Source organism: Anolis sagrei, chromosome 2 (genome assembly GCF_037176765.1).
Source record: "Anolis sagrei isolate rAnoSag1 chromosome 2, rAnoSag1.mat, whole genome shotgun sequence".
In the NCBI taxonomy this organism is placed as follows: Eukaryota; Metazoa; Chordata; class Lepidosauria; order Squamata; family Dactyloidae; genus Anolis; species Anolis sagrei.
Genome location: NC_090022.1, coordinates 14,016,099 through 14,035,851, shown reverse-complemented (window position 1 = coordinate 14,035,851; position 19,753 = coordinate 14,016,099). Strand labels below are relative to the sequence as shown.

Here is a 19,753-nt window from a genome sequence, read left to right as displayed (position 1 = left end):
CCCGCTGAGGAGATGGTGGCGGGGTACAAATAAAGTTTATTATTATTTATTATTATTACTAAGAAGATGAAAATGGCACGATTCAATATTCTCACTGTCTTAAAGTTTGAGTCCCTGCAATGTCAGGTAACAAATCCAGCACTATAAGAAATGCACACTGGCTGCCTTGCTGCTTCTCAAGGATCTTTTACTGGGATGATAAAAATAGCATCTGTAAGAACAGAATATAATGACAGTGACAGTCTTCTTCAAACACCGCTCCAGCCTTGAAAAATATTTGCTGACAAAGGGATCCAAATATCAATGACTTTCATAGATGCCAGTGTGGCAAATCAGGAAAAATATCTACCTGAAAGATCTCCATCTTGAGTTCTCAGATATAAAATCAGTTTTGCTTTAATCTCCAGCATGGCTCTTCTGATGCCTAGGAAATTGAGTTTCCATCTGAAACACTTTCGTATGGTTTTTCATCAGTATGAATCCTCTGGTGTCTCATCAAATACTCCCTTTGGTTAAAACTCTTCCCACACTAAGGACATTTGTACGGTTTCTCTCCAGTCTCTGATTCATCTGACGGGGACGAATGACAGGGCCTTCTCAGTGGTGGCCCCCAGATTATGCTGATGATAACATAATCTGTGTGCACTCAGAAGAAGACATACAAGCCACTCCTAACACTAGAAGCTTAGCCTGTCATAGAACATCGAGTAAACCAAAGTGCTCTTCCAGCAGTCACCAGCCAATCCCTCTCCAATGCCAGAAATACAGCTTAATGGTGTAACATTAGAAAATGTTGAACATTTCCACTTCCTTAGCAGCCACCTCTTCACAGAAGTCAACATTGACACTGAAACGGAACACCACCTGAGCTCTGCAAGTGCAGCATTTTTCCAAACAAAGCAGAAAGTGTTTGAGGATCGGGAGGGCAAAAGGGAGAAGCATGCCAAGAGGAAAGCACACCAAGCACCCCTGACCAGGACCGCCTTCCACCTGGAAACTGATGTCTTCACTGCGGGAGAACATGCAGATTAAGAATAGGGCTCCACAGCCATCTACGGACCCACCACCAAGACACTACACTTGGAGCACCCTCATCCTCGGGCTACGAGGGATCACCTAAGTAAGGTCACAGAATCGTACTGGGGGATCTAGAGATTCCTAAGGAGAACATTTAAATTGAATCCACACATAATACTATCTGCAAATGTGGAGGGTCCACTATATATATGTGTGTGTGTGTGTGTGTGTGTATGTATGTATATATATATATATATATATATATATATATATATAGTACTTGAACCCATCTCTGCTTCTCCCTCTCCTCTCAAGAGGGCCCTTCCACACAGTCATATAACCCAGAATATCAAGGCAGATGATCCACAATATCTGCTTTGAACTGGCTTATCTCAGTCCACACTGCCCTATAATCCATTTTTATGTGGATTGTATACAGCTGTGTGGAAGGGCCCTCAATTTCATAAAGCGAGAGGTCTTGGATCTGAGCAGCACTTACCTATCAGCTGGGTGTTTCCGTCCTTCTCCGGCAGGGCTTGGTAGAAGATGGTCTGTTGGTCTGCCTGGGACACTGTCTGCTCAGTCTCTTGCAAATAGAGGCTTGAATCCATGCGGTCCAGTAGTGCCTGGAAAGGCAAAACATGCCCATCAATAAAAGAGTCAGGCCCTCCTCATGCGCAACAGCATTGACATAGAGACTCATAAGTTTATGCTTCTGCTGCATTAACTCTACAGTGTAGATGCATCCATGCCTGCATTTTCCATCTAGAGCAGGCATGGGCACATTTGGGCCCTCCAGATGTTTTGGACTTCAACTCCCACAGTTCCTAACAGCCTATCAGCTGTTATTGTTATGGCAGACCAATACTTTGGATTAGGGAAGAACTAAATGAGATGGCATACTTTAATGAGCCCATCTTCTGCCTCAGCTTGTCCTTCAGCAGGGAACACGGTAATGGAAAGATCTGGGTATTTGATTCCACCACCTGCAAAGAATAAATGGGAATTCTTTTTTTAAGAAGGCAAATGGGTTGGATAGAGTCAAAAGCAGGTGCTGGGCAAGTGTAACCTACCCCCCACCCCATTCCCATCACCCCCCCCCCCCCCCCCAAATATGGTTTTCTAAAAGAAATGGCTCAAGCCCCTTTTCGCCCCATGGGCCATGTTTGTGGTTTTATGAGGTCTTTAGCCTTCTCTGCCAAAGAGAACTGCTGCCTCCATAAGTTGCAGCTCCCATGATCCCAGAGTACTGAGCCATATCAGTTAAAGGGGTGCCAGACTACATGAATACTCCAAGGTAGGTGTAGCCTACATGTGGCACATTCATTCTCACAGACCCGTGAAGCCTTACCTGGCAAAGGGATCTTGGCATCCTTCACCGGCTTGGCTTCCTCATCGATGTGCCCCTGAGCAGCCTCTGGTGATTTTCCTTCCATCTCCAGGGAACTGGCACACACTTCCTGTGACGGTCCCTGAGCAACAGGAAGGAAGATTTCGGAAACGCCAAGAAGGAAAAGGAACTTTCTCAGGTGAGTGTGCTTACTTTAGATTTGGTTTTGGTCACAAAGGTAAAAAAAATAACCATAGAGTTGGAAGAGACCACAAGGGTCATCTATGTTGGAGCATGGAAGCAATTGGTCAATGTGTGTGTGTGTTAACTGCAAAATAAAATGCATGAAGCCAATTGGTCGGGCAATGCATGGGGTAATGGGCCTTCTCGGTGGTGGCCCCTCGGCTGTGGAACGCCCTTCCCACGGACATTAGGCTAGCACCATCTCTAATGGTATCCCGTAAAAAAGTTAAGACCTGGCTGTTTGAGCAGGCGTTCGAATAATTAGTGCAATAATTGGTAATGAACATAGAAATGGAAAATGGTTGACGAGTCTGGATTATGTTTTTGTGGATGAGACGATAGTGATTAGTTATTGTAATAAGTGTTTATTAATTGTGTGTTGCGCGGGATTGTTAACTGTTTTATATCTGGCATTGAATTTCTGCTGTTCTTGTTGGTTGTGAACCGCTGTGAGTCGCCTTCGGGCTGAGAACAGCGGTATATAAGTAAAGTAAAGTAAATAAATAATGGCTGAGCCTAAAACTTTTGGATACTGTTGCAGTTTTGTTCAGGCTCAAGCTATGCAGGTGCAGAGAGATGGAGAGAGAAGAAGAGACAGACAGACTGATATGCTTCTGGGCTTTTGAAAGGTTTCTTCATATGGACAAAGAAATACCATTTCAAATCTCTCTGATGCAATTTATCATAGTGAACATATATTGTTCTGAATTAATAAGACTAAGCTACTTGTTCTTTACTGTTCACCTGCATGGCATATTTTCTTTCCCTGGCAAGGTTGTGTGTGGGCTGACCAAATGTGAACTACATGTGGTTTATTTTACATTACACCACAATCTGGTCCACTGTTTCTTAAGCTCTGCATATGTCATGAAAAAAATACAATTAAAGCACTCCCAACAGATGGCCATGCAGCCTCGGCTTCATTAGCCCTTGGAGCCTCACCTGCCACTGGGTTGAATTGGTCTCTTGCTGTCTCTTGAGGAGGAAGTCCTCTGCCAGGGCCACAGCCGGGGACAGGTCTCCGGCCCTGGGCCTCGGACCCATCCTTGCAGGTCTCGGGGAAGACTGGCCAGGAATTGCTCCAGGACCAGCAGCTCCAGGATCTGCCCCTTGCTGCATCTCTCTGGCTTCAGCCACCGACTGCAAAGCTCCTGGACTTGGCTGTACACCCTTCGCGGATCCTCCACCTCTTGGCAGCAGAACTGCCGAAAATGCTGGTGGTGCAGCTCTGTTCTCAGGGCCTCTGCTCTCAAGATGGCTGCCTTCACTTTCCCATAATCCTCCCTGTCCCTGGCTTCCAAGCTGCAAAAGGCCTGCTCTGCTTCTGCGCTCAATGCAGGCAATAGCTGGGCCGCCCACACTTCCTTTGTATAGCTATTGCTGTACAGCAGTGTTTCTCAACCTTCCTAATGCTGCGACCCCTTAATACAGCATCTCATGTTGTGGTGACCCCCCCCCCCCCAACCATATCGTTGCTACTTCCTAACAGCAGTTCTGTTACTGTTATGAATCATAATGAAAATATCTGAAATGCAGGATGAAATTTCATTCAGTAGGCCAAATTTGGCACAAATACCCAATAACGGAGCTCCATGCAGTCATGTCGGCCTTGGAGGAGTCTATGGACAACACCAGCTCTTTGGCCTAGAAATTGAGCACCAAACCCCAGACTTGGACACAACTAGACTTAATGTCAGGGGAAAACTTTTACCTTACCTTACCCAATATGCCAAATTTCAATACTGGTGGGGTTGGAAGGAGAATTGATTTTGACATTTGGGAGTTGTAGTTACTGGGATTTATAGTTCACCTACAATCAAAGAGCATCCTGAACCTCACTAACAATGGAATTGAACGAAACTTGGCACAAGGAACTCCCATGACCAAGAGAAAATACTGGATGTGTTTTGAAGGCATTGACCTTGAGTTTTGGAGTTGTAGTTCATCTGCATCCAGAGAGCACTGTGAACTCAAACAATTATTGATCTGGATCAAACTTGGCACAGATACTCAATATGCCCAAATGTGAACACTGGTGGAGTTTGGGGAAAATAGACCTTGACATCTGCGAGTTGGTAGTTGCTGGGATTTATAGTTCACTTACAAGAGCATTCTGAATCCCGTCAACGATAGAATTCGGCCAAACTTCCCATATAGAACCCCCATGACCAACAGAAAATATTGTGTTTTTTGATGGTCTTTGGTGACCCCTCTGACACCCCCTTTTGACCCCCTCAGGGGTCCCGACCCCCAGGTTGAAAAACACTGCTCTACACAAAGCTGAATTTACAAAGAGAAATACAAAATACTGCAAGTGGTAGTGTCAAAATGTAACGAAGAGGAGCAAATAATAATAATAATAATCATAAAAAAAACTTTATTTGAACTTTATTTATACCCCGCTACCATCTCCCCAAGAGATTCGGTGCGGCTTACATGAGGCCGAGCCTACAATACATCAGCAAAAACAATAACAACAGTAATACAAAACAATAAAATAAAACTCATAAACAAAAAATAAGAAGTAAACATCAACAATAACACAATAGCATTAAAAAACCTATGGCTGGGCCAAATGTAATAATTAAAAATTTAAAAATTATGCTGCGCTAGACCAGGTGAAATATAACTAGGATAGAATTTCGGAAAAGAATGGGGCGTACAGACAGTCCTAGATCACTAATAGAGTGCAATTAGGGAACATATTGCTGGGAGTTTCCTTATTCTGGGAAGGCACACTGGAACAACCACGTTTTCAGCCTCCTCCTAAAGATTGCCAAAGTTGGGGCATGCCTGATGTCCTTGAGGAGCGAGTTCCAGAGTTGGGGGGCCACCACCGAGAAGGTCTGGCTATTCCGATGTGCCTTTCTGGAATAGGATAACCTCCAGTACTATGTCCCAGAAGCACTTTATCAAAGTTTAAGACTCTCTGCACATTGCACTTGCCCAGAAATCCAACATACCACCTGCCACACCCAACACTTTTTTTAACTTGTACCCATCACTGGCCCGGCCCTGGTTTTTATTGTGTAATGGTGTAATGTTTGTTATTGCTTATGTTTTTATTTGCTTTGAATTGTATTGTTATTGTTTTGCTGTTGTTGTGTTGAGGCCTTGGCCTTTGTAAGCTGCATCAAGTCCTTCGGGAGATGCTAGCGGGGTACAAATAAAGTTTAATAATAATAATAATAATAATAATAATAATAATAATAAAAAGGCCCTCTCCCTCGTCCCCACCAATCGTGCCTGCGATGGGGGTGGGAGCGCGAGCAGGGTCTCTCCAGAAGATCGAAGAGATCGTGTGGGTTCGTACACAGAAACCCCTTTGCCCAAATCTCTGGAAAGAGAATACCTATCTATCTACACAATAGGTTCTCTCAAAGGCACGCAGAATACTCAAGAGGAAGCCAGGGAACGGGAATATCCCACTCTCCCACCAAGGTTGTTGAGATTTATTTTGCATAGAATTACAGAAAAAATAGACCCATGTCTGATCCCACAGCAAGCTGGCTTCAGGAAAGGCAAAAGCTGCACATCGCAAGTGCTGAACCTGACTCCGCACATAGAAGATGGCTTTGAAAGGCAGCAGATCACAGGAGCTGTCTTCATAGACCTGTCAGCAGCCTATGATACTGTGAACCACCGCCTCCTCCTGAGAAAAATGTATAATATCACAAAGGACTACCACCTCACCCGCCTCATAGGAAACCTGCTACAAAACAGGAGCTTCTTTGTTGAGTTCCAGGGCCAGAGAAGCATATGGCGGAAACAGAAGAACGGCCTGCCTCAGGGGAGCGTGCTTGCTCCATCCATGTTCAACATCTGCACAAATGACCAGCCACTGCCAGAAGGGACAGAGAGTTTCATCTATGCTGATGATCTCGCCATTACTGCTCAAGCAGGGAGCTTTGAGATGGTAGAACAGAAGCTCTCCGAAGCTCTAGGTGCTCTTACTGCCTATTACAGGGAAAACCAGCTGATCCCTAATCCATCTAAAAGACAGACATGTGCCTTTCACCTTAAGAACAGACAAGCATCCCGAGCTCTGAGGATCACCTGGGAAGGAATCCCACTGGAGTATTGCAGCGCACCCAAATAGTGACAAATGCAAGATACTCCACTTTGGCAGGAAAAACGAAATGCAAAGTTACAGAATGGGGGACAATGCCTGGCTCGAGAGCAGTACTTGTGAAAAAGATTTTGGAGTCCTTGTGGACAAGTTAAACATGAGCCAACAATGTGATGCGGCGGCAAAAAAAGCCAATGGGATTTTGCCCTGCATCAAGAGGAGCATAGTGTCTAGATCTAGGGAAGTAATGCTACCGCTCTATTCTGCTTTGGTTAGACCACACCTGGAATATTGTGTCCAATTCTGGGCACCACAATTCAAGAGAGATATTGACAAGCTGGAATGTGTCCAGAGGAGAGCGACTAAAATGATAAAAGGTCTGGAGAACAAGCCCTACGAGGAGCGGCTTAAGGAGCTGGGCATGTTTAGCCTGAAGAAGAGAAGGCTGAGAGGGGATATGATAGCCATGTATAAATATGTGAGAGGAAGCCACAGGGAGGAGGGAGCAAGCTTGTTTACTGCTTCCATGGAGATTAGGACGCGGAACAATGGCTTCAAACTACAAGAAAGGAGATTCCATCTGAACATGAGGAAGAACTTCCTGACTCTGAGAGCCGTTCAGCAGTGGAACTCTCTGCCCCGGAGTGTGGTGGAGGCTCCTTCTTTGGAGGCTTTTAAACAGAGGCTGGATGGCCATCGGTTGGGGGGTGCTTTGAATGAGATTTTCCGGCTTCTTGGCAGAATGGGATTGGACTGGATGGCCCACGAAGTCTCATCCAAATCAGTGATTCTATTATTCTATTATCTCTCCTTCTGGAGAGGAAATGGGATTACTCAGACATCAGAGAAGGGGAGAGAAGAAAGAATCTGAACCTTGATACTCAGAAATGCAAACATGTTTAGCAAGGCATATTTTCCGGCAACTGCTCTTTATTTACAGTAAGAGCCCTGTTTCTGCGGAGGATACATTCCTGGTTGGATTGCAGTTACATGAAATGGTAGAGACAACCAAATGGCATTAGAACTACTTTTGTCAAACTTTTATTATTGTCTGTATATAACATTACTCTCCAGTATGGATTCTCTGATGGACAGTTAAATCTGCACTCCGTTGGAAGCATTTCCCACACTGACAGCATTTATAGGGTTTCTCTTCAGTATGAATTTTCTGATGGCCCTTCAAGTTAGAACTCTGAGTGAAACACTTGCCACATTGAGAACATTCATAGGGTTTCTCTCCAGTATGAATTCTTTGATGGGCCTTCAAGGTAGATCTCTGAGTGAAACATTTGCCACACTGAGAACATTTATGGGGTTTCACTCCAGTATGAAGTCTTTGATGCATCTGTAAGTTATATCTCCGAGTGAAGCGCTTGCCACACTGAGAGCATTTATGGGGTTTCACTCCTGTATGAATTCTTTGATGCCTCTTCAGGGTGTTTCTCTCAGCAAAACTCTTGCTACACTGAGAACATTTATAGGGTTTCACTCCAATATGAAGTCTTTGATGCATCTTTAAGTTATATCTCCGAGTGAAGCGCTTGCCACACTGAGAGCATTTATGGGGTTTCACTCCTGTATGAATTCTTTGATGCCTCTTCAGGGTGTTTCTCTCAGCAAAACTCTTGCTACACTGAGAACATTTATGGGGTTTCACTCCAGTATGAAGTCTTTGATGCATCTGTAAGTTATATCTCCGAGTGAAGCGCTTGCCACACTGAGAGCATTTATGGGGTTTCACTCCTGTATGAATTCTTTGATGCCTCTTCAGGGTGTTTCTCTCAGCAAAACTCTTGCTACACTGAGAACATTTATAGGGTTTCACTCCAGTATGAATTCTCTGATGCCTCTTCAAGTTAAATCCCAGAGTGAAGTGCTTGCCACATTGAGAGCATTTGTAGTGCTTCATCCCGGTATGGCTTCCCTGGTGCCTCACCAGATTATTTTTCCAACTGAAGCTTTTCTCACCCTGAGAACACTGGTGTGGCTTTTGTCCAGTATGACTTTGCTGGTGGCTTGATAGGTGCCCTCTAGATTCGAAGCCATTATCACTAGGAGCACATTTCTGCAGTTTCCTTCCTGTAGGAACATTTTGGGATCTCTGTAAAGACTGCCTGTGGTTCTTGCTTCTTTCTCCATCTTCAGGACATTCAGCATCTTTCTTTCTTGGGTTCAGAGCAGCAAACCCATCAGGCACATTGTGGTATTTTCTCCCACACTTTGACAACAAGGGCTTTCCCATGTCTGTGGAGGCCTTGTTATCACCACCTATAACACTTTTGGTGCGTTTCCTCTCCGTCTCCACTAACTTCTTTGACTCCAGACCTCTGAGTTGGTATCTCCTCTTATGAATGTTGGATACCATAGGCAAACTCCTCTGAGATGCTTCTGCTGGTGATGACTCCACCTGCTGAGGTATCTCCATCTTGTTCCAACACCCCATTTCATCACCTGAAGAGAGAGAAAGAGGACATTTCTTTCTGTTCTGGCCACTGTCATAAAAATATAAAGTGCAGATTTGATAAATGTGCATTTAATGCTTGTGGGTCTGAATGATATGAATGAAAGAAATGAATGAATGAAAGCTAATAATTTTGGAGACAGCATTCTGAAAATTTAGGCCTGCAATGACTAAGCCATCTGTCATAACAGAATATAGTGACGTTGACAGTCCCCTTTGAGAGTAGTGGTGTATTCTCTTCAAACTGTGTTCTGCTCTTTAAAAATATTTGCTGATGAAGGGATTAAAAATATTAATTGTTTTCATGGATGCCAGGGTGGCAAATCAGGAAAAAAGTCTAATTGGAGCTCTTCCTTCTCTTTCTCATTAATGATACTCTATCCCAGTGGTTCTCAACCTGGGGTCCCCAGATGTTTTTGGCCTACAACTCCCAGAAATCCTAGCCAGTTTACCAGCTGTTAGAATTTCTGGGAGTTGGAGGCCAAAAACATCTGGGGACCCCAGGTTGAGAACCACTGCTCTATCCCTTTCATGCCATGTCAGGATTTTTCTGTTTTTTTTTTTTTTTTTGTCTTCTTCTCCACCAATACGTCCTTTCTTTACATTCACAAACGTACTTTTCACTTTTGCTTTGAGAAAATGTATGGTTGTTTTCTTGTTTTGGCCTCTAAAGAGACGTAATTTAAAGAGAAAGAGAGCAAACTTGGCTTCTGGGTTGTTGTAGGTTTTCTGGTCTATTTGAGCTATTGGCTTCTTTTCCCGGTGACTACTCAGTGTTTTGTTCAACACCATTATTCTGCAGTCATTATTCTACATTCAAACATTTTCCCCACCTGATGTGGGTATAATTCCATATTTAAAAAGGCATTTCTTTCACATGGTCTGAGCTTTCATGAGGTTTATCTTCAAGACAATGTCTCTGATAATTTGACGAATTTGGTTTTTTCGTGTCGGGGACACGAGCCTCCTCAAATTAATGCCCTGTGTTTTTGTTTCGCCCTTTCGTGCCACAAGAAATACCTAGACTTCCTGATTTCCTTGGAGCCCACAGAAGCCCCTTTCCCTCCCCCTTTGGACTCACGGCTTTCTTCACATGTCTTTGCCGTTAATGGTCCGTTTCCTTGGTTTACGAGTGGCACTGTCCCAGGCCCCTCCTCCAGCTCCTCCTCCAGCTCATGCTGAGACGCCTCCACCTTGGAAGAAGTTGCCTCCCCCTCACCTGCAGACGAAGAGGGAGGAATTCCGTCCATGCTCAGGAGACCTTTTTCCTGAACTGCCTCCTGAACCTTTTCCCAACCCTGGCTTCCCTTTCTACCACTGGGACAAGTATGTAACTTACAGTACGTGTAACTTACACAAGTACTGAGTAAACTTTATCCAGAATCCCAAAATCCAAAAATATTCCCCAAATCCAAACTTTGGCACATGGCTAGCTAAACCTTGCTTAGTGTTTTTTTTTTTATTTCAGAGGACCCTTTTTCAGAATCCTTGGGTCCTGCAGCATGACGCTATGGTCAACGTCTGCAGGAGATTGGTCACAGAATCGAACTGGAAGATCTAGCGATTCCTAAGGAGAACCTCTGAATTAAATTCACACACAATACAGTCTGCAAATGTAGAGGGCCGGCAGTATATATATTAGTGCTCCTTGCTTTTCTGTCTTCTTTCTCCCTCTCCTCTCAATTTCTAAAAATGGCAGGTTATGGATATGAGCTGCCCTTACCAAATGCCTGGGCACTTCCGCCCTGCTCCTCCTCCTGCAGAACTTGCCAGAAGGTGGTCTGTTGGTCTGCCTGGGACAGCGTCCGCTCAAGCCTGTGCAAAACGACTCTGCAATCCAGCAGACCCTGGAAATGCAAGACATGCCCATCAAGACAACAGTCAGGCCCTCCTGCATGTGCAACAACATTGACAGAGATCCTGATCCGCTGCCCTAATTCTACCGTGTAGATGCATCATCAGGTGGGCTAATGCTCCTCTTGCATGCTCTATCTAGAGCAGGGGTCCTCAAACTTTGTAAACAGAGGGCCAGGTCACAGCTCCTCAAACTGTTGGAGGGCCGGATTATAATTTGAAAAAAAAAATGAATGAATTCCTATGCACACTGCACATACCTTATTTGTAGTGCAAAAAACACTTTAAAATAAAACAAAAATTAAAATGAAGAACAATTCTAACAAATATAAACGTATTAGTATTTCAGTGGGAAGAGTGGGCCGCTTTTGGCTGATGAGATAGGATTGTTGTTGTGTGTTTTCAAGTTGTTTCAGACTTAGGTTGACCCTGAGCGAGGGCCGGATAAACGACCTTGGAAGGCCTTAGTTTGAGGACCCCTGACCTAGAGCAATGAGAGCCAACTGTATCCAGTCAGTGTTTGGGTTCTTAAAAGTAACATTCAAGATCAAGCATAACAATTCAATTAAATTGTCAACCCTTAAGCTATCTATGGTATCCATGTGGGGTTAAAGAATCAAATACTAACAGATACCGAGGATGTACTTTTGTGAGGTCTGGCTAAAACAGTAGTGAGTGTTACTAGGACTTCCCCTGCTCGAGACACTCGACTCCTATGGATGCAGCCTAGGATTGCATTGGCCTTTTTAGCTGCCACATCAGACCACTGGCTCATGTTCAGTGTGCAGGTACAGCTGTACCAGGAGCTCCAATTTTGTTTGCTTTGCATTGAATGTTTGTTGTAGTCTTAAGTTTCAGGGACTCTGCAGATAGGTGGCTTCTTTTGGCTGCAATCATAGGGCAAGCCAACTGTCAATTATAGTTAGGTTCCCTGGTCCCACCCCTTTTTGGGTTTTTGGGGGAATAGGAGCCTTTTTGGGTTCAGTCCACACAGAGAAGCCTTTCATGCAGGACATAATACCAAGAGCTCCTGTAGAAAGCTTCATCTTGGCCGGGAAGATACAGCCCCACGACTTGGCTGGGGAGATACAGCCCCACGACTTGGCTGGGGAGAAACAGCCCCACAGCTTGGCTGGGGAGAAAGGTCACGTAGCTTGGCCGAGGATTAAACAGCCTTACAGCTCCTTTGCTGAGGGACTTCAGCCAGCCATCACTGAAACCTGGATTCCTTTTTCCTCTGGAAGTCTACAAAGCTCTGCTTGGTAAGGGTCACTTGCGGAAGCCAGAAGCAGTTGGTACTGGGTGCAGGGGCTCCACGCCAACAGAGGCAAAGACAGACTGCTCAGATTAGAAGTTAAGGATTTCCCCATTAGTTAGTATACAGTTATGAAGATAGTGCCTGTTCCCTGTAGACAAGATTGAGAGAGAGCTAATAGACTGTTAAGAAAGCCTTAAAGTACCTGTTTGTTTTCAATAATAAAGAACTTTGTTGAACCTTTAAGCAATCTAAAGACTCTGTTTTAAGGAAATCCAAAGGCCTTTAATCTGATGCTGAGGCAGCCCCAGCATCCCGTTGGGCACACAGAATTTATGTCCTGTCTACAGTCTTACGCACAGGCCCAGCGTGCGACAGCACATTCAGCTTGTGGTCTATATGACTCCTAGATGATCCCTCATTGTTATTATTAGCCATGATTATTGTTATTGCAGACTAATACTTTTGTGCAGAACTTAATGAGATGACATACCTCAACCAGGCCAGCTTCGGTCTTAACTTGTACTTCAGGATGAAACACAGAAATGGAAAGATCTGGGTATTTGATTCCACCACCTGCAAAGAATAAATGGGAATTTTGTTTTTTAGAAGGCAGACGGGTTGGATAGAGTCAAAGGCAGATGCTGGGCAAGTGCAACCTTCCCTCCTCCCCATTTATTCAAAAAAAATACTGTTTACAAAAAGAAATTGCTCAAACACCTTTTCACCCCATGGGCCATGTTTGTGGTTTTTCGAGGTCTTTAACCTTCTCTGCCAAAGAGAGCTGATGCCTCCCTGATCGCAATGTACTGAGCCATATCAGTAAAAAGAATGTCAGACTCTACAAGGTAGGGGTAGCGTATGTGTGGCACATTCATTCGCACGGACCCATGGAGCCTTACCTAGCAAAGGGATCTCGCCATCCTTCACCGGCTTGGCTTCCTCATAGATCTGCCCCTGAACATCATCTGGCGACTTCCCTTCTGTCTCCAGGGAACCGACAAACACATCCTGCGACGGTCCCTGAGAAACAGGGAGGGAGATTTTGGAAATGGAGAGAAGGAAAAGGAATTCTCTCAGGCAAGTGAGTTTGGTTTAGATTAAGTTTGTTAGACATAGGTAGAAAAATACTGTAGAGCTGGAAGAGATCACAAAGGTCATCTGTTCCACTACTTTTTAAACTGTGGGTCCCGATCCCAAATGGGGTCCCTTTCGCTCAATGTCGAGATCACAGAAAATTTGAGAATAGAAGTTTTCTTTTTTAAAAAAATATATCTTTATTGTTTTTTTAAAAATACACCAATATATCAATACCTTCAATACTCTTATATTCGATACTCAATTCATTACATCAATTATATGTGTATATATATCTTGCATACTTTTTTTTTTCACCTCTGTGCCCCCCCCCCACCACCACCTTCCGAGCCACCTCAATTTACGTTCTCTTTCCAAAATACAATTTCTTCTTGTGGAGGTAATTTCCCATCTACTTCTTTTAAGCCGTTCTCAATAAATTTTCCCCAAACTTCATCAGTTGTTTTCCTTCCATACCCCTTTCCTGACTCTTAACCTACATGTCAATATATTGTTTATTGCTAGTTTCCATAGTTCTTTATATCATTCTTCAATTGAGTATATTTGTTTTACCTTTCCAGTTCCTCGCTATCAGTAATTTTGATGCAGTTAACATGTTATCTATTGCATCTTTCTCTGTTTTTTCCCATTTCTTAACGTTATATAGTGACAACAATGCAATGCTTGCACTTTTTCCTATCTTCATATACATTATAGCTTCTATTTCTCCAAATACCTTACCCCAAAATTCATTTACATATTTACTGAATGCCATTTGTTACTTTTCTGAATGCTATTTGTTATTGGTAAATATTTTATATATCTGAGATAACATAATATACCTATACACATAGGTGATGTAGATATTTGTCAGGTGGAAAGGGATTGCTCATGCACAATTTTAAGAATCCTTGTCTAATCCAAACCCCATTCCGCCATGCAAGAATACACAATCAAATCTCTCCCAACAGATGGCCACCCAGCCTCTGCGTCAATAGCCCTTGGAGCCTCACCTGCCACTTGGCGGAATCAGCCTCTTGCTGCCTCTTGAGGAGGAAGTCCTCTGCCAGGGCCACAGCCTGGGAACAGGTCTCTGGCCCTGCGCCTCGGAGCCATCCTTGCAGGTCTTGGGGAAGACTGACCAGGAATTGCTCCAGGACCAGCAGCTCCAGGATCTCCTCCTTGCTGCGTCTCTCCGGCTTCAGCCAACGACTGCAAAGCTCCTGGACTTGGCTGTAAACCTTTCGCGGATCCTCCACCTCTTGGCAGCAGAACTGCCGAAAATGCTGGCGATGCAGCTCTGTTCTCAGGGCCTCCGCTCTCAAGATGGCCGCCTTCACGTTCTCATAGTCCTCTGTGTCCCTGGCTTCCAGGCTCCGATAGGCCTGCTCTGCTTCTCCGCTCAATGCGGGCAACAGCCGGGCCGCCCACTCTTCCTTTGGCCACTGACACGCTTTGGCCACTTCCTCGAAGGAGGCCAGGAAGGCCTTGGCATCTTCCCAAGGCGTTTCCTCTGCCGGTGGACGGCTTCTCCATGCCGAGGAAGGTGACTGGAGGGTCTTCAGGAACTCCTGCCATTGGGCTTCCCAGCGCTGCTGCATCCTTTGAACTAGAAGCTCGTTGCCTTCTTTGTATGTTGGCCCCTCATTTATGGGCGTTCCTTGTTCCAGCTGCAAACTTGCAGGATTTGGCTCCTCCATCCCCTTCCTCTCTTCAAGCCAGACTTCAGCTCTAGAAAAAAAGTCACTAGCGTTACTTCCAGGAAAATACCTTGAACGACAGAGTCGCCCGACTTTGCTCTGAATGTGCAGGAGCAAAGGCCTGGCGTTCTTTCCTTATCCAATGGAAAGACTCAATACAGGCAATTCTGGCAGTGAAGAGATGTATTCCTGAGCAGAACAGGGAGTTTCTTCCTAAATTTAAAATGATTTATTTATTTATTCACAGTATTTATATTCTGCTCTTCTCACCCCACAGGGGACTCAGGGCAGAATCCATGGCAAACATTAAATGCCATAGACACACAACATATATAGACAGACACACAGAGGCAATTTAACATTCCAGCTCTTTCGTTAGGGTATTCTGGCCACCAGGAGAGCTGTTGCTTCACCGTCCATTTGTGACACTGATGAAGTACTTCCTCATTCTTTGCATGCTTGCTGGAGGTTTTTTATCGCGTTGTAAATTAGTTAAACTAGCATCCCCACAAAGCGGTACCTAAATTTCCTACTTGACAGATGCAACAGTCTTTTGGGCTGCAAAGGTTAACAGTAAGCTACACAAATTGGTCGGAAGCTCACTCCAACCCGAACAGGCTTCGAATTCATGACCTTTCAGTCAGTAGTGGTCTTAAATGCAGCTGACTCCCAGCTAGCTGCACCACAGTCCCGATGAAATATAGAGGGGGAAATAGAATAAAAAATCAGTTTGGTTGGAATTTCTTTTGAAAAAAATCTATTCCTTTGCCTTTTCAAAGGGTGGTAAGAGTGGAGTAACTCCATCTCTCACAGAATCCATGAGTTGCAAGAGAACCCAGAGGCTATCCTCTCCAGTCCCATTCTGCCAAGCAGGAAGGCACAATCCAAGCCCTCTCAAGAGATGACCATCTGGCCTTTGTTTACAAACCTTCAGAGGAGAAGACTCCATCACACTCCAAGGCAGCAGCAGGTTCCACTGTCAAACAACTCAGGAAATTCTTCCTAATGTTTAGGTGGAATCTCTCTTCCTGTACCAAGTAACTGCGATGTGGCCATGGATACCAAATGTGCGGCATGGCCACCCCTCTCCCCCTGACCAATGTTAAAGACTGGTGGGTTTGGGAGGGGCTTACAATGTGTCACATTGCCAGGGCTCTGCCTTATTTAGTTAGAGATGAATCAAACTCCCAGTTTTAACAAACAGTTTAAATTATCCAGTCCAATGCTCAAATGCCGAGAGTTCAATAAACAAAGTCCAGGAATCAAGCGTCTAGACTGTAGTCAAAAGCCAGTCCAAAGGTAAAAGGGTTCCAAGATTAAAAGAGACAAGTCAAGATACCGAAAAATCCAACAGACCTGGGGGAAAACCAGCAGCATCCACCACCAAAATACAACAGATACTTTTCTCCCAAAGATCAGTCCCAAGGTTAGCTCCTTAAATTCAGTAACAACCAGCTGCAACCTATTCCCTGCATGCCTCCACCCTTAATTGCTTTTACCTGTAAACTGTTACTTACAAACTACTCAGCCCCTTAGAACCAAGACTTACATTAACACTTCCATCACCAACTGCCAGGTCTACCACCACCAACTACCATCAACTATGGAACATATGACATTATGGATGATGGAAGTTACACTTCACCCACAAGCAGAGACCACTGTGACTACCACTGAGGATGTATCTGGACTAAATGTGGCACATGGACCCAACCCGATGGCCCACAGAAAGTACTGGAGGAGTTTGGTAGTGGGTTAGACCCTAGATGATGGGAGTTATAGTTCTCCCATACGAAAGTGAACGTCACCTGTCATAGACCTGAGCCTAACTTGGCACATAGACCCATCACGATCAAGTCTTAACTCCTGATGCAGTTTGGAGACAATGAAAGGTGATGATGGGAGTTGTAGTTTACCCACACCCATTTGTCAACGAAAGTCAAAATTGACACTGAAATACAACCTCGCCTGAGCTCTGCGAGTGCAGCACTTTCCGAATGAAGCAGAATGTTTGAGGACTGGGACATCCGTAGGGAGACCAAGGTGCTTGTTTATAAAGCTACTAGCTATCCCCTGCCACGTGTTGCTGTGGCCCAGTTTGTTGATCTGAAAAATAAAGTAATGAGAAAGTGTTGGTTTCTAATATATGTAATTTCTTTATGCTTGTGGGTAAATGGTATTTCTTGCTGTTTCTTTGTCAGTGTTGATGTGGAGAGTGTTTGGTTTGCCCACCCTGGAACATGCAACATATCACTGTCCTTCTTTAAGGGTCCCTTTCGAATCTCTCTATGTGTGAATCATACCTATCTATCTATGGCTGGATGGCTCTTTGTCAGGAGGACTTTGATTACGTTTTCTTGCCCTGATGGATGGTCTTAAGTATTTTCTGTTGGTCATGGGGCTCTGTGTTGGAAGTTTCCCCGATTCTGTCGTTTGTGGGGTTCAGAATGCTCTTTGATTGTAGGTGAACTGTGAATCCCAGTGACTAGAACTCCCAAATGTCAATGTCTATTTTCCCCGAACTCCATCTGTGTCCACATTTGGGCGTATTGAGTGTTTGTGCCAAGTTTGGTCCAGATCCATCATTGTTTGAGTCCACAGTACTCTCTGGGTGTAGGTGAAATACAACTCCCAAACTCAAGGTCAATGCACACCAAACCCTTCCAGTATTTTCTGTTGGTCATGGGAGTTATGTGTGCCAAGTTTGGTTCAATTCCATCGTTGATGGAGTTCAGAATGCTCTTTGATTGTAGGTGAACTGTGAATCCCAGCAACTACAACTCCCAAATGACAAAATCATAATTTTTTGAGTGATGGTCACTCCTTGTGTTGTGAGACATTTTGTTGCCAAATTTGGTGTGATTTCGTTCATTGGCTCTTTTGTTTTTAAGGTACGCATTATGCACAGAGCATTTTTATATATATACTAGCCATCCCCTGCCACGCGTTGCTGTGGCTCAGTCTGGTGATCTGGAAAATAAAGTAATGAGAAAGTGTAGGTTTCTAATATATGTAATTTCTTTATGCTTCTGGGTAGACAGTATTTCTTGCTGTTTCTTTGTCAGTGTTGATGTAGAGAGTGTCTGGTTTGCCTACTCTGGAATACGCAACACATAATTGTCCTTCTTTAAGGGTCCCTTTCAAATCTATGATACTATATCTCTTTGTGTGTGAATCATATATATCTGTCTATATCTATGGCTGGGTGGATCTTTCTCAGGAGGGCTCTGATTACATTTTCTTGCCCTGGTGAAGAGAGTTGGACTGGGTGGCCTTAAGTATTTTCTGTTGGTCATGGGGGTTCTGTGTGGGAAGTTTGCCCCATTTCTGTCGTTTGTGGGTTTCAGAATGCTCTTTAATTGTAGTGAACTATAAATCCCAGTAATGACAAATCCCAAATGTCAAGGTCTATTTCCTCCAAACTCCATCTGTGTTCATATTTAGGCATATGGAATTTTTGTGCCAAGTTTGGTCCAGATCCATCATTGTTTGAGTCCACAGTGCTCTCTGGATGTAGATGAACTACAACTCACAAACTCAAGGTCAATGCCCACCAAACCCTTCCAGTGTGTTCTGTTGGTCATGGAAGTCCTGTATGCCATGTTTGGTTGAATTCCATCATTGGTGGAGTTCAAAATGCTCTTTGATTGTAGGTGAACTATAAACCCCAGTAAGTACAAATCCCAAAGGTCAAGGTCTATTTCCTCCAAACTCCATCTGTGTTCATATTTGGGCATATGGAATATTTGTGTCAAGTTTGGTTCAGCAACGACAATTCCCAAATGACAAAATCATTTATTTATTTTTTGAGTGGAGGACATAAATTGGTCTGTTAGGTGTCTTGTGTCCAAATCTGGTGCCAATTCCCCCAGTGGGTTTTGAGTTGTGATGGTAGAACGAACTAACATTTTGTTCATTCGTTCAGTTGTCTCCGACTCTTCGTGACTTCATGGACCAGCCCACACCAGAGCTCCCTGTTGGCCGTCACCACCCCCAGCTCCTTCAAGGTCAGTCCAGTCACTTCAAGGATGCCATCCATCCATCTTGCTCTTGGTCGGCCCCTCTTCCTTTTACCTTCCACCTTCCCCAGCATAATTGTCTTCTCTAGGCTTTGCGGTCTCCTCATGATGTGGCCAAAGTACTTCAACTTTGTAGTATCCTTCCCTCCAGTGAGCAGCCGGGCTTTATTTCCTGGAGGATGGACTGATTGGATCTTCTCGCAGTCCAAGGCACTCTGAGAACTTTCCTCCAACACCACAGTTCAGATGGGAGTTATAGTTCACCCAAAAGCAGAGACCACTATGACCACCACTGAGGTTGTATCTGGACCAAATGTGGCACATGGACACCCTATGACCTGGAGGAGTTTGGTAGGGGGGTTGACCTGGGACGATGGGAGTTATAGTTCACCCGTACGAAAGTGGACTTCACGAATCATGGACCTGAACCTATCTTGGCACGCAGACCAACCGTGACTAACTTTAACTACTGGTGCGGTTTGGAAGCATTGACAGGTGATGATGCGAGTTGTAGTTTACCCACATCCTTATGCGTTTCCTAATCAATTTCTAATAAACTGCACTGCAAAATAAATGCAAAATATGTTTACCATGACAAAAGACTTAACCCAGCATTGACAGGCACTTAAGCTAATGCTAAAGAGAAAGCTGAATTTGCAAAGAGAGAGGCAGACACAGCAAGAGTGAGTGTCACAATGTAATGAAGCGAGGCCTAGAAGAGAACCCCC

At 44.3% G+C, this 19,753-nt stretch overlaps 2 pseudogenes; both read right to left on the bottom strand.

Moving 5' to 3' along the window:
* Positions 1-424: 424 nt before the first annotated feature.
* On the bottom strand, positions 425-15,463 carry LOC137094785 (zinc finger and SCAN domain-containing protein 12-like; annotated as a pseudogene).
* LOC132765740 (zinc finger and SCAN domain-containing protein 9-like) lies at positions 1,103-4,192 on the bottom strand (annotated as a pseudogene).
* Positions 15,464-19,753: the final 4,290 nt, after the last annotated feature.